Genomic DNA, 16079 nt, shown 5'->3' with positions numbered 1-16079 from the left:
TTTAAGTTCTAAATAAAGCCAATTTAAGGGAATGCAAATGTGTTAGTGGCAGTTAGAACTGTTTCGTGAAATGTAATTTTGCAGTTGAAATATTAGAAATAGTTGAATTTGAAACTAGTTTGAAATTAGTTGTACTTAAAGTTGTACTCAAAGGAAGTTGAAGTGTCAACTGAAATGAAATATTCTGTTTAAGTTAAAGCAGTGAAAGGAGTTGCAATGTCAGATGAAGTGTAAATGATAAACTGAGCTGAAAGAAGTTTGCGCCAGTTCACGTACAAAAACAGTAGAAACTAAAAAACGATGACAGTTAAAGTGTCAGTGTGAGCACTGAAAGCAGTTGAAGTGCACTGTTTTTTGTTAAAAGGTGAAAACCTGATAATTGAAAGGAGTTGAAGTGTCAGCTGGAGAGAGGTAAATGCAATCAAAATTTCAGTTGAAGTGTCAGTTTAAGAATAAGAACTGAAAGAAACTTGTGTCTTTTGAAATGTGATGTGGAAGTGGTTAAAGTCAATCACTCAAACATTCACTAATATTCATTTAGATTTTCACATGAAAACAAAATGTTTTCAGAACTTCAGCAGAAGTTGATAATTATGTGCGTTCACTGAGCTGCAACCTTCAAGTTTCCTTTACAGAAAAACGTCAAAACAACAACTAATTCATGCAACATCCTGTCAAAATGACGAGATCGATTTTTAAAAAGTCTTTTCTCTTTTCACTTTGAGCCGAGGCTTGACCCCAAGCTGTCCAATGTTTAATTAACTCTCACAGACTTTGACGGAGGGAGGAGGTGAAATCTTCAAAGAATATGTCCACTGCTTTGTGAAACATCAAATCCAGCTCTAGATCCTATTGTGCAGAGTTTGCTCATAGTTGACCTCACCTTCTGTTGGGATATCCTGTTGAAAGACACGGCCGGCTCGGGCCGCCCAGACAAAGAGGATTTCCCTCCAGGGAAACTCTGAGCCATCAGTGGGAGATGTTGCCGCTGCTGATGCTGTTGTCATGTTGCTGATCTGTTGCTTATAAAGACCCAGGCCTGAAAAGGATCAACAAAGAGATTTGTTGTTGTTTTCTCTGGTATGTTTGATGCTCTCACTGTTGCCTCTGTAGTGACATTCATCCTCTCATTTAACACATAAACATCCATCTGTCTTTTTCTGACAGCAAATGTTTCCCAGACTCTTCACAGTCCATTTGGATCAGCTTAAAGAAAATCAGAGGTGGTGTTTATTTCTGTCATGCAGGGGAATTACACCCAGGAGTCGTCTTCTTGTGATTCAACTGTATCTGCTGCCTCTGCTGGTGATGAGTCAGTCCGAGTGTCTGAACACAGGCAGGTTTAATGCTGGTATGTGGTAATTGCATAACTGCCCTTCGTCTCAGTTTACTGCAGGATCATCTCACATGTACAGTAAATTCTTTTCTTATTATGTGATGTCTGAGTAGGTCCTTGAAAACAGACAGTGGCTGTGTTAGTAAAATATTACCTGGCAGATACTCAGTGGTGAAATGAGCAAGATAAACATCCTACTCAAGTATCAGCAGTGTTCTTTTACTGATGATGATGTAGGTCAAAGTCAGTTATTTGAGTAAAAAAAAAATGCAGCCCCTTTACTGTTAAAATGGAGAGTAAAATCTAGTGATTTTCACACCTTCATATAAACAAACAGGCAGATCATTTTAGAAGGAAGTATTGGAAATAAAAAAAGAACAGAAAGAAAAGGAAATCATTGTATCATATTCACTGTACCAACTGTGCCCTTGCCTTTGATTTCCTTCTTCTTTACGTCTATTTTCATATCCAGTATTTATCTCCCAGTTCTTTCTCTCCTTTCTTTACGTTTCTTTGCTCCTGTTCCTTTACTTTCTTTACTTTCCTTTTCCTTTCATTCCCCTTTTTATACTTATTTCCTTTCCATTTCTGTCATCTACTTTCCTTATTTTTCTTGTCTTTCTTTCCTTGATTGTTTCCTATCTTTTCCATCCTTATTTATTCCTATCATAACAACTGTGCCAATTGTGTCCTTTCCTTTTTTCCTTCATCTTGATCTTTTATTTCCTTTCATCCTATTTACCTTCATAACTCATAACTCACCTTCATTCCTTCATATCCTTTCCTCATTCTGTCCATTTCTTGTCTTTGCCTATGCTTTTGTTCCTTTCTTTTCCCAGGTTCTTTCCTTCTTTTTTAATTGACAACATGCACTTACATCCTAAACTTATAAGACAATATGTGATTAATTTACTCTAATTCTTTTTAATTTAATTTAATCTATTTCTTTTAAACTGCTAATTCATATTACGGTAACTGCGTTGGAGTTGGCAGAATGTCTGAATAAGCTAAAATCTAGATAAATTGAAAAGTTAAGTACAAAACCACAACAGAGAGAATGTCATATTCCTCATGCAGATCAGTAATCAGTATTTCTTGTCTTGTCCGTGGTAATCTTCACCCCCTGCAGGTCGTCTTCTCTCGTCAATTTGGAAATGTGTTGGCATCGCAGGCAAAGGGCTGAGTAATGCTGATGATGTCATCGACGCAACCCGCGGCTTACAAATCACAACAAAGTCATAAATCATCTCACAGATGTCTCCCTCATTCGATTAACACAGTGTCCATATGGTTCACTGTAGTATATCAATCAGAGGAATATGCCAGCTGCTCACTGGCCTCTCTTCCACTCAGACAGGCCTTAATGGAGAACACGCAGTAATACATAAACTCCTCAGGTTTTACACTTTCAAAATGTCTGTTGATATTGCAGTGTTGCCAGAGCTGTTATTTTCATTACCGCAGACTGTCATCTTTTATTTGTTTATCGTGTCGAGGTGTCGGCCAGGGTTTTTTGACACTTCTTCTGTTCTATTTTTACGAGAATCCAATTTGCCAACGCAGCCATTTGCATTTCCTGTAAAGTGAAGCTCTTAGCGACTGCTCAAAGCCTGATCTTCCAGGACTCTAAAGGTAGCAGGAGGTTATGATAATTTCACGCACAATAAGGTTGCCGTCGCGAGCCTTGTAACACGAGCAGGCCTCAATGCTCCCTCTCTGCATATCAAAAACACAACCGTTTATGCACCGCACAACTGAACTCATCTCATCTCTCATCTGAAGACTCGTCCGACCATTATAGTTTTGAAAAAGATCTCAGAAATCATGCAAAAAATAATTAAGGGATTTCATGCTGCAGATATGAGCCCAGTGCACTAATTATCGTACTGTTGCAAATGTATTCCATCGTGTTTCAAGTTCACTCTATTGATTTCAGTGTTGTTCCCTCTTAATAACATTTCTTTTATGTCTGTCAGACCTCATGCATTAGTCTGTGGGTCTCATTTACATTCAGGTCTAAAGCTCCACAAATGACATGATAAAACCTTTGAAGTAGGTGAATATGATTTATTCATTTTAGTTAAGCTTTTTTTTCCAACCAGGGAGTTATTGGATTCGAGAGCATCTCAGCACATATGGCAGCTCAGCACTAAGATATGACTAGCAGGCAGACGGTGTAAGTCAGTTAAAGAGAGTCGAAGATTTCTCTATAAGGGTTCAAACAGGTAGAAGGCTCATCATGTTAAAGCAAAGGGTGAGATGCTTTAAATTTGGATTAATAAAGCCAGTTATATTTATATAGAAAAGAGGAAATGGGTGATAAGGGGGAACAGAGAAAACAAAACATAAAACAAGGAGACTTAGTGTAGAAAAGATGTGCACTGATTCAGCTACACTGACTCATAAAGTTATTACTCAGTGGTGTAACGAGTCAGTGCTGGACTCCAAGGCAAGATGGTCAAAGCTGGCTCTGCCCATGACAACGTATCATAACCCAGAATTCAGTGTGGGCATATTTTTGAACCTCGAATCGTTCATTAATCCTTAAACTTAATTCAGAAATGTTACTGATGAACTATAAGCTTGGATATGTAAAACTGTTATTGTACTGTTACTGGTGAATGAATGACATCAGACACCATGGAGAAGATAACTTGGCTCACAGAGTACTATAAACACTTACTGCTGATCCTTTAAGTGTAGCTGCTCCATGTATACTGTGGACTTTGTGCTAGAGATGCTTGAGCTCTTTTGATATAACAGTGGTGAGATGAAATGAAATGATAGACAATGACCTGCTCCGTTGTGGGCCTCAGTACAGCTGCATTAACTGCATATATAGTAGTTACACCTCTGCTATTATTACTAAGGCTTAACTACTCTTTTTTTCTAGGGCTGAAATAAACAAACTCATCACAATTGTATGTATTTTATAGATCTAGTCTATAGCCTGTAATAGCTGAACCAGTACATATTAGTTACAGATAGATTTTAGATTATTATTTGATTTTATTCTAATAGTAGAATGACAATGGCTCTCTCCTCTAAATTTCTGTTTTCTGAAAATAATTTGTTTGTTTGCCATGACTCCTACATGAAGACTGATCATGTAGGCGTTTGTGTTATCCCGTTTCAACAGGCCTTTTTCACAGCAGACATTTTAACTTTGTCATAGTAGGAAAGGCACAGGTGTTACTAACAACATTAACGATGGCTTTTATGTTCCCAGTGTGCCATGACAATGTGACAGTGAGCCAACACGCACAATACCAGGACCCTGAAAATGAAGCAGCTAAATGGAATTCAGCCATCATTCATTCTATTATTTACACCAGTGCATTTCCTACTATGACATGTCGGAAAAAAAAAAAAAAAAGAAGCCTATTCAAAACCAGCTCCAGGAGAATAGTCCATTAGGAGCGGCCTCAGCAAAATTAAACTGTGCCAGATGGATCCAGACACGGGTCAGGATCCAGATTATGTGGATAAATGTTGTAACTATATCTCACTGTATCGTTCATTAAATTGAATGATGTTAATAAAGAACAAAAGTTTTTTTAGTTTCCAGCTAAAGAATCGCAAGATTAATGAGACATTGCAAGTGAGAGAGTGTCTCTCCACGTTCGGTCCACTAAAAACAATCTAATAAAGGGAAATCACTGTTTATGTTCCTGTTACTTGCCAGGCACTGTGGCCCAAAGCGACTCACATGTTCTTCCTTTCACTTAACATACATCTAGAACATTTATTCCAGCATTTTGACATGTGGACAGAAGATGGGAATAAACAAACAACCCTCAACACTCTCTACCACGGCACATTTTTGGTTGATCTGCTGTAGACTGGTGCAAAATTTCACTGGGATTAACTTGTTTTTCTATTAAATAATTATGCAATTTAAAAAAATCTAAAAGGTGATAAAGAAAACAACGCATCCTGGCTTTGAATCACATTTGAAAGCCACTGATTTTCAATTTTAAAAAATGCTAAAACATGGTGTGTTTTCTACATTTACAGAGCAGTGTGTATGTATACATTATTCTCCGGCTGCCTATAATTGACTTTGCATACGAGCAGATACAAAAGTAATAGCCCACCATCACAACAACAGCTGCTATTCACTGTCCATCTGAATTCGCTGGTGGATCCTCACTCGTTTTGGATTAAATAGCTGATGTATACGCCTCATTGTCAATTGAGTGTTGTCTGGTGGGTACTTGAAAATGCATTAACCTACAAACCAGGGGGAATAAGCCAGAGAGGTTCCATGTAAAACCAGTGAACCCATTAAAAGGCCTGATCAGAGCGCTCTGTTTATGAGTGTCTCCACTTCATCCTAATGTAGCTTTTAGATGATGCTAATAGATCACAGGCCGTTGTGATCAGACAAGGTAATGGACCTTTGTCACAGCTTGCTGAGTATGGCTTCAGGGCTGCACGTACACACGTACACACACACACACACACACACACACCACACACACACACTTAGACACTGACCCATCCACACTCACAGACAGACACACAAACACATCTGCATACAAAGGAAACACACATAAACATTAACGCAGATGTGCATCCACACACACACACACACACACACACAAGAACAATGACCCTAATTAATAACGATTAGTCCTCTCTCAAACACACTCGCAAAATGTGCAAATGGAACAATAAATATAGCTTTTAAACATGGCTTTTACAACTGAGCTGAAACAATCTCTACTAATCATTAGTAAACATCGTCCCGATTTGTCATTATTACTCTGTGATGCGTGGAAAGGCAGATAAACCGGGGTCAGGTCTGGCACAGAGTACCGCTTGTCAAAGTTTAAAGTGAGGATCAAAAAGCTCTGAAAGTCCAAATGCAAACTCAGACCAGACACAGAGGAAATGTACTTTAGTTTTGTTTAAACCAGTGATAGAAAGGAAGTAAGTGCATTTACTCAAGTAGTGTTTTTAAGCACATTTCTGATTTCTTTTCTGAGGTAATGTACATTTTACTCCTCTACATTTCTCTTACAGGTAAAGGTGCTAGTTAAGGTATGAGTAACATTGCAGATAATGAGATTTAACATGTTAAATCATAATGTATTTTAATAGATTAAACTATTAAAGTATATAAAGTAGTTAATGTTTGCTCCTCTGTGAACACTTGCAACATTAAAATCCATAAATATTGATAATAATATAACACAAATAGATAGATGGCATGTTGATCAGGAAATTATTCTTTAGAAAATTAAATGAAAAATGGACAAATCTTGCATGTACATATATGTTAATTAGTTGTGGTTGTAGTCATGTATTGACAAATACAAAATAAGGGTGTTGTTAACCAAACTGAAAAGGAGTATAACATCTTGGTTTTATTTGCTCTACTCTACATAACAGGCTGTTATAAAACATGCAACAAAAGCAGAGAAATGTTGCCCCCATGCCTAAACTGTAAAAGTATTAAGAGTTTCATCAATAGTTTCTGACTGATTCACTTTTCTCATGAATAATTGACATAAACTTAACAGCCTGAAAGAACTCAGTCTGCAAAATGAGAACTTTTACTTTACAGTATTGCTACTTTTACTTTAATCAAAAATCTCAGTACATCTTCCACCACCTGTTTTGAAACTGTCTTTCACTGATAAACTGAAAATGTGAACTATAAAAACAGATTTCCACATATTAACAGTGCATATATTGAATAATCTATGCTACAGAATTTGTCCTAAATCCAGCACTCTAAAACTGAAAACCTTCAGCAATTAGTCATCTGAGATCTAGATGTGGTCTAGCTCTACAAGCTAACAAGTGACTGTGACTTAAACATTATACTTAATATTTAGTAATTAGTTTGATTAGCTGGAGTGATAATAAATCAGATCTGAGTTGGATCCATGTGGTTCAAACAGATCATGAGATGTTTTAAGGAACTTAACTTGTATTTTTCAGATGTATTACTTTACCTTTTTGTTCCAGATTTCCACCTGTTTCCCCTCTTTCATGTAACAGCAGATGGTTTCCAGCCTGCAGGTCTCCTCTGATCTCTTATCAATGACAGCCTGAAAAAGAAAAGTCATCATGTCAGTCAGTTTATCATGCAAACATTTAGAAGAGCCACTGATTCGAGCTTCTCAAATGTAGAAATTTGCCACTTTTCACTGTTTTCATATCAGGATAAATTAAACATATTTGGGTTTTGGACTTTTACTCAGACAAAACAAGCAAACTGAAGACATCACTCTGGGTATATCTGCAATTTTCTGACATTTTTTAGACAAAACAATTTTTCATTGATCTGAAAAATAACGGCGTGAACAAAAATGAATAATTATTAGTCAAGTCCTGAGCTGTATTTAAAATGAAGTCAAACAAGAAAATAGTAGGACAACATATTCAGTAAATTAAAAATGGAAACAGAATAAAGTCACAGAGGAAATGAATGAAGCTGATTTTAATAAGAGTGAACTGTAAGCAAAAGTCATTGTTGTCCTATATTTTATGCAATGAGAGTTTAATTTTTATCTAAATATTGGCTGTTCTGACACTGTGCCACTCTGAAATGCTCTGTTGTCTTTCACTCAGTATCATTTCCTCCATCTGTGACCCGACCATCAGAGCATCACCTCTGACAAACAGCTTATTGTTTTAGCCCAAAGAGACAGAGAGAGAGAGAGGGAGCAGAGAGTGGCGATAGTGGGTAATAGGGGGACATAAAAAAATAATGATTAGCCTACTATGTAAATGGCAATTAAAGGACACTAAGTGCTGCAGGCATTGTCCTTGCATTTCGCGGTTGGTTTTGATAGGAACACACCCAGCTGCTGAGAGCCACTGGCCTCTGACACTCATTTGTCAAAATGAGGCTGAGGGGGGGAAAAAATCTGGCACTATGCTTTAAATCAATTAAGTATAATGGAAAAAGTGATCAGAGTGATTAGTCCACATCCCAGCATCTAACCTGTATGTATACATAAGCTGTGAAAACGTAGGTAAGAAGAAACAATTAAATAAATGAGTTTCTGCCCAATGTTCATGTTTCCTTCGCTTGTCCAGAGCCAAAACTTTTGAGCCCACTCCACACATTCAGAACAAAACACTGACAAATGACAGGAACAGTCGACAGAGTGCTGTGGTCTGCTGCTGGAAATGAGCGTCATTAGTTTTACTTTAACTCAAAGAGCTCTCAGTGTAATTGAAGGGGGCTGGGGAGGTGGGGAGAGTATGTGAAAAGCTGCTGCTCTGTTGAAGGATCGGAGATGACGAGAGAGTGGAGAGGAAAAGACAACAACAAACAGCGATGGATGCACAGAGGTCTTCTAAATTCTCATTGATTTATCTCTTCAGACAAACAGTGCAAACACAGCAGGAGGAAACTGGAGGTGATTTGCATAGAAGCGCACTGCCATCTAGTGAGAGTTTTTATGCAAAACCACAGAAATGAAAATTAGGTGAAGATAATGATAGAAATAACTTTTCAAAAGTACCTAAAACAAGGAAACAGACTAAAAAAAAAATCACATACTAGAACAATTCAATTAGACAGAAATGACTGTAACTATACAGAGGAGAAAGACTCAATCCACGAGGATGGCTCAAAGTAGTTAGTTTTCAACACAGATTCAATGTTACTCTTTGAGTTACATTTGCATACAAAGACTATGAAAATTTCAATCTAACATCTTAAACGTAACCACTGATTTTCCTCTGCAGAGGCTTTAAAAGCCAGACGTCACCATGTTTACTGCCCCCTAACATGGAGAGAAGTACATGGTGTAATTGACTTTTCCTGCTCCTGTTATCATCTCAACTCTGAATAATTCTCAGCAAAAAGTTGCTCTCTTAAATTTTTATCTATTCAGGTTTGAGATTTTTTTTTTATGTGTATGAGTTTTCTGCCTCCATCTCAACACAACTGACGTGAATGGAGTTTTGTTTGTGGCGCTCAGAGACAAAAGTCACTCAGTGTTTAGTTTTCACTTTGTAGCTTTATTGTTGTCCACATTTCCTCACACAAAAGACAACTGACAACACAACTGATAAGGACAAACAGCAGTATTAAGTTCTTCCAGTGACAATGGTTCACACCTTTGTTGACTTCCATATTACCTCCATTTTATTGGATTGGAGGCAGAAATCTCAAATCCAAACCAGCATAGCTGGATAGAACCATTAGGGCCAAGTGTGAACATTTTTGTTTTGTAATTTGGGTGAACTGACCCTTTGAGCCATAACAGAGCGACTCCTCTGCATGTTAACACTCCATCAATCCGGCCCTCGGACTTGACCTCCGGGTGAGACAGGAAAGAGGTCTTTGTTCCCACCAGTTTGCAGAAGCCTCCAATAATGAAGTGGCCTGAGCTCCTGCGGCAGCGGCTCCTCTCAGTGTGGACAAGAGCAGCGATCTGGATGTGAAGTCACAGTTCATTTCATTTTTCAGCCCCGATGAGATCTCAGCTGTTATCTGATGAAATTGAACAACCATTACTAAGCGAATAAAGCTCTTTTGAGTGCTCCCTAACAGAAATCCAGCACCGCCGCCGTCACCCCCCTCCTCTTTGTCCACCCGTTTTGAATTCATTGGCCCCCTCACGACAAGATGATAGGAATAATCTCGCCAAGTGAGATTGACAGTTCATTTCAGAAATCAATATTTACAATTTACTTCTTTCAAAGTTCATTCTTGGAGAGGGCTCCATATTATCCACCTCCCAAATAAGCTGATCATATCTCCACCAGCCCTGGAATGAGTTTCCTACCCAAAATGTGTCGGGTTTTTTTCTCCTCTCCCCCTCTCTCCCTCTCAGAAATCAATGTCTGCGTTTGTGCGCTTTAATCTGGCCTCTGATGACAGTAAATCTTTATCTGTTTCTGGGCAAGCAGCAGTGAGCGGCTGACACCATTTCCCATCAGAACAAAGAGCCAGGCCTGTGTGGACTCTGGGAGATACATGGGGCTCTAATGTGGCTGGACATGTTTCAGCAGGGCCATTAATCAGAGAGGGTGACAGGCGGACCTGCTGTGGTTGTCTTCAGCCCGGAGAGCCGCACCTTTTCATCGGCAGCGCCTGAGAAAACTGAGGAGACCAGGGCAGGTGGATAGAGATCAAACATCAGGTGTGCTCCTGTTATCTCTGTCACAACACGAGAAAAGATATTTCTATCTCATATAAACTGTGTTTCAGTAGAAGATTTTACTCAAAGAATTATTTTAACAACAGAATCAGATATGGAGAAAGTCCAAAAGGAGGCCAAGCATTCAGTTACCAGCCCTTCATGGGGGCAAAAGGGAAACTCACTTATAATAGACAAGAAGTAAACATGGGAAATGCAGCTGTAAAGGTCAAAATGCATACGAAGCTCCACAGATACAACACATTACAATTATGCATATTTCTTTTCTGGCAGAGAGTTAGACGAGAAGATCGGTGTCAATACGGTGTCTGTGCAGTTTGTTAGCTTAGCTTAGCATAAAGACTGGAAACCGCAGGAAACAGTTAGCAAACAGCTGACTGTTCAAAAGTACTGTCACAACACCTGCCTACTAAAACGGCTAAAGCTCACAGATTAATATGTTACATCTCATTTCTTTGATCTGTTCAACACCAAATGAAAACAAAATCACAAGTTCTGGTTTTAAAGAGGATTATGTGTCGGGCTGCTTCTTGGCTGGGAATAGTCACATCCTGGTGCCTCCTCTGGTTGAGACCGGACTCCTTGAGACCTCCAATGTGTTACAAGACTACAGAGATTACTGTACCCAACCAAGAAATAGCTCTCCCTTGTACACTTTGGGAATAACATATAATATGCTAATTTGTCCTGGTCAGGGAGGACCCACATGCAGACACAGAAACAGCAGGAGCAGTGAAGTAACTCTGAATAAACTGAAGAGAACCAGGCTTACATGCAGATGAGTGGTCAAGCTGGCAGGTGCAGACAACAGGTTACCACACACAGGTGACAAGCACAGGTAAACACATGGAGACATAAGCAGACGATCTGACTAGGAGCTGATGGAAATGGCTGGTTTAAATACTGGCTGGGAAAATAGGGAAAGTGGGATGGTGAAACAGGTGTGTGAGGCAGGGGGATGAACGGGCAGGTGGATCAAGCAGTCAGGTGGAATAGGAAGTAAGATCTGAGGACATCTGGTGGGTGGATGCAGCATGGCAGGAGAAATAAACATGACTGAAACAGGAATCCTAACAGAGGGGATGGAAAGTCCGAAAAAGGGAATAAGAGAGCCCAAAGACCAATCAGGACATAATTACTGAATTCAATTAGACAGATTTTGTTACCTTTGTACAGAGCCTGGTTAAACTGTCATGCTGGGAGGTTCAAGTGCTACATTTGCTCAGTATAACCAGGTCTGTACCTCTAAGTGCATCTCTTCAACATCCTTCAATTTACAGGGTTTGTACAAGTTTGTAGTTGTGAACTGTCTCAGCATGTCACAGTGTCACCACCTGCACCACACTAGTGTTAGTTTGGTAACACATGAATGGTGAGAAGGTGGGAGAAGTTGAAAGTACGGAAGGAAATGCCATTATCTCAAGTTATTATTTTGCTATTGAGATAACAAAGTGCATCCTGTGATAATAGGTTGATTTATCTCATTATCTCAAGACAACAAAAGGCTGATTTCTCAAGATAACAAAATCAATCAGCAGGTTTTCTCAAGATCACAGATAATTTTGGATAAATGAGAGTCTGGTTCATTTGGTCACAACTGATTGTTACTTTCAACATCACTGTCATTTCATCTGAACAAACCGGGATAGTAAAATATGATCTTTATTTGATGCTGACATTTACATCAAACTTTTAATTAAATTCAAATGTCCTGGGGACATGGAGAAAAGTGTCCATGAACACAACACAGGCATGAAATAATCTCCTCTAAACTATCAGAGTCACTCAGTTGCAACCAAGAACCCTCCAGAGAGGCCCTGCAATGATTCATAACCTCCTCTGTATTAATAACACCACCTCCAGCACTGGAAAAATGGACTGAAGTAATATTTATTATTCAGCAGATTTATGACACCCCGCTAGATACCAAACAAGGCCGAAGTAGCCCACTGCTCCATTCACTGTGGCTCCACAGGGAATTATTGGGTGGTAATCTATTGTTAAACAGCTTTTAGAGTGATGGATGAAAATGCCCACAACCTACACACAATCAATTCATATCTAATTAGCCCGTATTATTTATGAAAGTTTCAACAGGCGGGGCGGGGGTCTCAGGGGAGGGATAGAGACCTCAGCCGCCATCGAGGGAAATGAGAAATGGGAGAGGTTATCAGGCAGCGGTATTGATTAGCATAGAAGATCAAGAAATGAGTTTCCCATCAGAGGGGGTAGAAATCAAGGCTGATTTAGATGACACAGACAGGAAAAATGAGAACTCCCGCAAATAACACAAGTAGCCAAAATAGGTAGGATATTGTTTCTGCTGTTGATTTTTTTAATGTTTTTTAATGAATGAAAGGACAGAGAAAGACAGGAGACAAAGAAAGAAATGAAAGAAAAAAGTGAAAGAAAAAATTAAAAAGAAAGATATATTGAACAATACTAATGAAAAATTATTTAAAGACTTAGTGAATTAATAAAAATGAAAATATGAGAAAGAAAGAAAGAAAGAAAGAAAGAAAGAAAGAAAGACTCTATCAACACTTGTATAACACTGACATCTGCTGTTCAACTGAAGTTAAAGCAGCTTTTGAGCAAAGTTAAAAAAAAAAAAAAAAGATTAAATGTCTACATGTTGTCACATTATCCTCTACAAAAGTCTCCATTCATGCTCTGACTTTTGGTTTAAAGACCTCAGGAGCAGTAATTGTCTCAGAGACTAACTGGACTGAGTCGTGAGAAATAAAAGAGAGGTCATCATCAATACAACCTTTTCATAAAATCATCTCTGAGTAACTACCTCTTCATCATTTCACAGTGTGACACTTATTCATTTTTTCGCCTGTTAGAAAATAACATTTTCAGCATTTGAATGTGTGAGTGAGTCAGAGACTGAGAGTCATACTGAGAGATGTTATTTAGGTTTTTTCCCATGAAATAAAATGATTGAAAAAGTAAAGAAAAGGCCATTCAGTCCACACGTTCACTAAAGAGCTCACAAAATACATCTGATAGCAAACATAGTACACAAGGAATTTTGCATTAAAAGAGACAAATCCAAAGAGACACTGATACACACCACAAACTGTTGGACTTTACAGACTTTTTCCTTTAATTTCCACTGATCTGGATAATTAGGTGATTTTGGGGGGAAAGTATACTATATAATTGTAAAGCCTTACCATACTAAAATATTCCACAGAGAAAATAATGTTCGAATGGTTCTATACACATCTCAAATATTGGATGGTGCTGTAAAATAAATGATGAAACAATTTTGAGTTTGATTAAATGAAGTGAGTAGGAACACCCAAATCCAAACAATCAAATAACCAAAGAAATCCAAAATCTTTCATGCTAATGTGCCCCTTATTCTTGTCTAAGGTGACAGATACTGAAGGTTTTTATGTGAATTATCTGTTAAAATCTGTTAATAGCTTGTGAATGATTATGTAAACAGTTATTCGTTATTCATTAGTTATATTCAGCATGCTGGGGCAAAACACTGGTTCAGGTGCTCTGGTACGAAATTATACTCATCTGCCACTGTAATCACATAAAATTACAGCAAATAAGTGTGAAGTCTGATTGATAATGTCCCAGTAGTGGCCTAATTTACTCACTTCTCCCTAATGACAAGCTTACAACAATCCATTAAGTACTATTTCTCCATTAATGAACAGTGGGGCTGATTGTGCTTACACCATAAAAGGTATATATCAAGCTGAGCAAGCAGTTTTTCATCTCATATTGTAATTAGGTTTTTGGCTACACACATTAACTGTTAATTTTCATGTTTTCAGTCATATAACAATTAGATAAACATTTTTTCAGTATTAATTTGTGCAAAATCAGCAGGAAATCAATTAGCAGGATCCTAAAACAATAAAATCATTAATTATATTTTTGCTCTGTATAATGTTAAAATTCTGGGTTTTATATGTGTATATAAGAGAGGCAGACTAAACCAATAATTCAGGCCGGGAATATGGGTCAATCCCAGGCCACCCTATTAACGCAAACCACCAGACTGCTAATTTTAAGAGCTAATCCTGTTTGCTAATGTAATGGTACCAGACTAGAGATAAATTATTTTGGATTTGAATTACATAAATGTGTCTCACCCAGTACATAAACATGACCAAGATGTGTTTTATACAATAATGTGTTATGCATACTTTATCATCAGACTATAATTATACCTGGTTTGTGTTGTTAAATTGATTAATTACCAAAGAACATACAGTAAATCTCTGTGGTCAGTTTTTGTTTGTGGACAGTACCTGCTCTCTGTCTCTCATTTCCATCAGCTTCTCTCTGTCTTTCTCTCTCAGTCTCCTCATCCGAGCTTTGATTCATGCAGTCTTTCATTTTCGTCCGTTTCTGTAAAGAAAGTAAACACAGGGTCAGTTGCTATGGCCGCCATTATAATCCTGCAGTAAAAATAAAAATATACATGGGTACCTCATTTTAACATGGATTTAACGCTTTACACAAACTGGACTGTAACAAAAACATTTCACCTTTGTTTGAAAGTTTATCAGCCTGACATTTGGAAGGATGTAATTAACATTAGCTAGCTAGCTAACATTAGCTAGATAGCTCGGTTGCTAACGTTAGCTAGTTAGCCAGTTAATTCACAATTTAACACAGCGCCACTGTTTGACATAGCACGATTGCACAGGAGCTTAGATAGTGTCTGGGGATGACTGACACTGAAATACAAACAGTCCGTTAGTAAAACTCTGTAGTTACCTGTAGCTCTCTTCGGGGGATCCAGCTTCCTGTCCGGTTCGTTGACATAAACAAAGAGCCGCCATGTTGAGTAAAGATTTTATAGTGACGACAAGATAGTTCACTCCACCCTCACCCCCAGAAATCATCGCACAGGTGAGAAAGTCGGCCATCTTGGCGTTGTACGGTTATTTTTAAGGAATTAATTCACGACTTTTATTAAACACTCCTCAGACCTCAGTGGTGGGTAAGACCATGCTGGAGGCCAAAATGACCCTCGGGCCATCGGGAAATATCCCGGTGCTCCCGACGCTTCCACTGGCATACTGTATGTACATTACGTTTATTATCTTTATTTAAAGGGGGTGAAGAAGTGAAATAATGTGCGTATACTCACTTATATTGACTGTTTATATTTGCCTGTTTTCCTGCTCAGAGTAACAGCAGGATGCCTTGTGCAACACAGAATATTAACATAAAAGCATATGCCTTAAGCAACCTGATTACCTTTGCTCACATACTGCATTATCTGCACTGTTCCTTTATGGTAAATCACAATTTTATGCATTATATCTGCCCATTCTGTGCATATAATGCTAAGATTCATATGCAAATCCCCTTTCTCTCTTTTCTGAGACAGAATGAGTAAATCTAGGCCGCTCCATTTTTCATTATAATAGTGACTGCAGGGGGTGGATGATATTGCAGAGAGCAGCATACAGCATTACCTGTTTGCAAAAGTCATCTTGATCGAATTCAGCCTCAGGGGTAAACAGAAAACAATATGTAATCTGCGCGATCAGAGAGCCAGGTAAAGCAGCTCAAAACTGATTACACTGGAACAAACTGTACTGTTCATGGATTATGGCTGTGGT

At 38.3% G+C, this 16079-nt stretch overlaps 1 long non-coding RNA gene across 1 annotated transcript; it reads right to left on the bottom strand.

Moving 5' to 3' along the window:
• Positions 1 to 531: 531 nt before the first annotated feature.
• On the bottom strand, positions 532 to 15325 carry LOC108898809 (uncharacterized). The gene is made up of 4 exons (XR_001963482.2): positions 15226 to 15325; positions 14754 to 14853; positions 7303 to 7398; positions 532 to 1039 (listed from the first exon to the last, which is right to left on the bottom strand). It is a non-coding gene; the product is annotated as an uncharacterized LOC108898809 (long non-coding RNA).
• Between the last annotated feature and the right edge of the window lie 754 nt (positions 15326 to 16079).

Source organism: Lates calcarifer, linkage group LG3 (assembly GCF_001640805.2).
Source record: "Lates calcarifer isolate ASB-BC8 linkage group LG3, TLL_Latcal_v3, whole genome shotgun sequence".
NCBI classification, from domain to species: Eukaryota; Metazoa; Chordata; class Actinopteri; family Centropomidae; genus Lates; species Lates calcarifer.
This window is presented reverse-complemented; position numbering and strand designations above follow the sequence as displayed.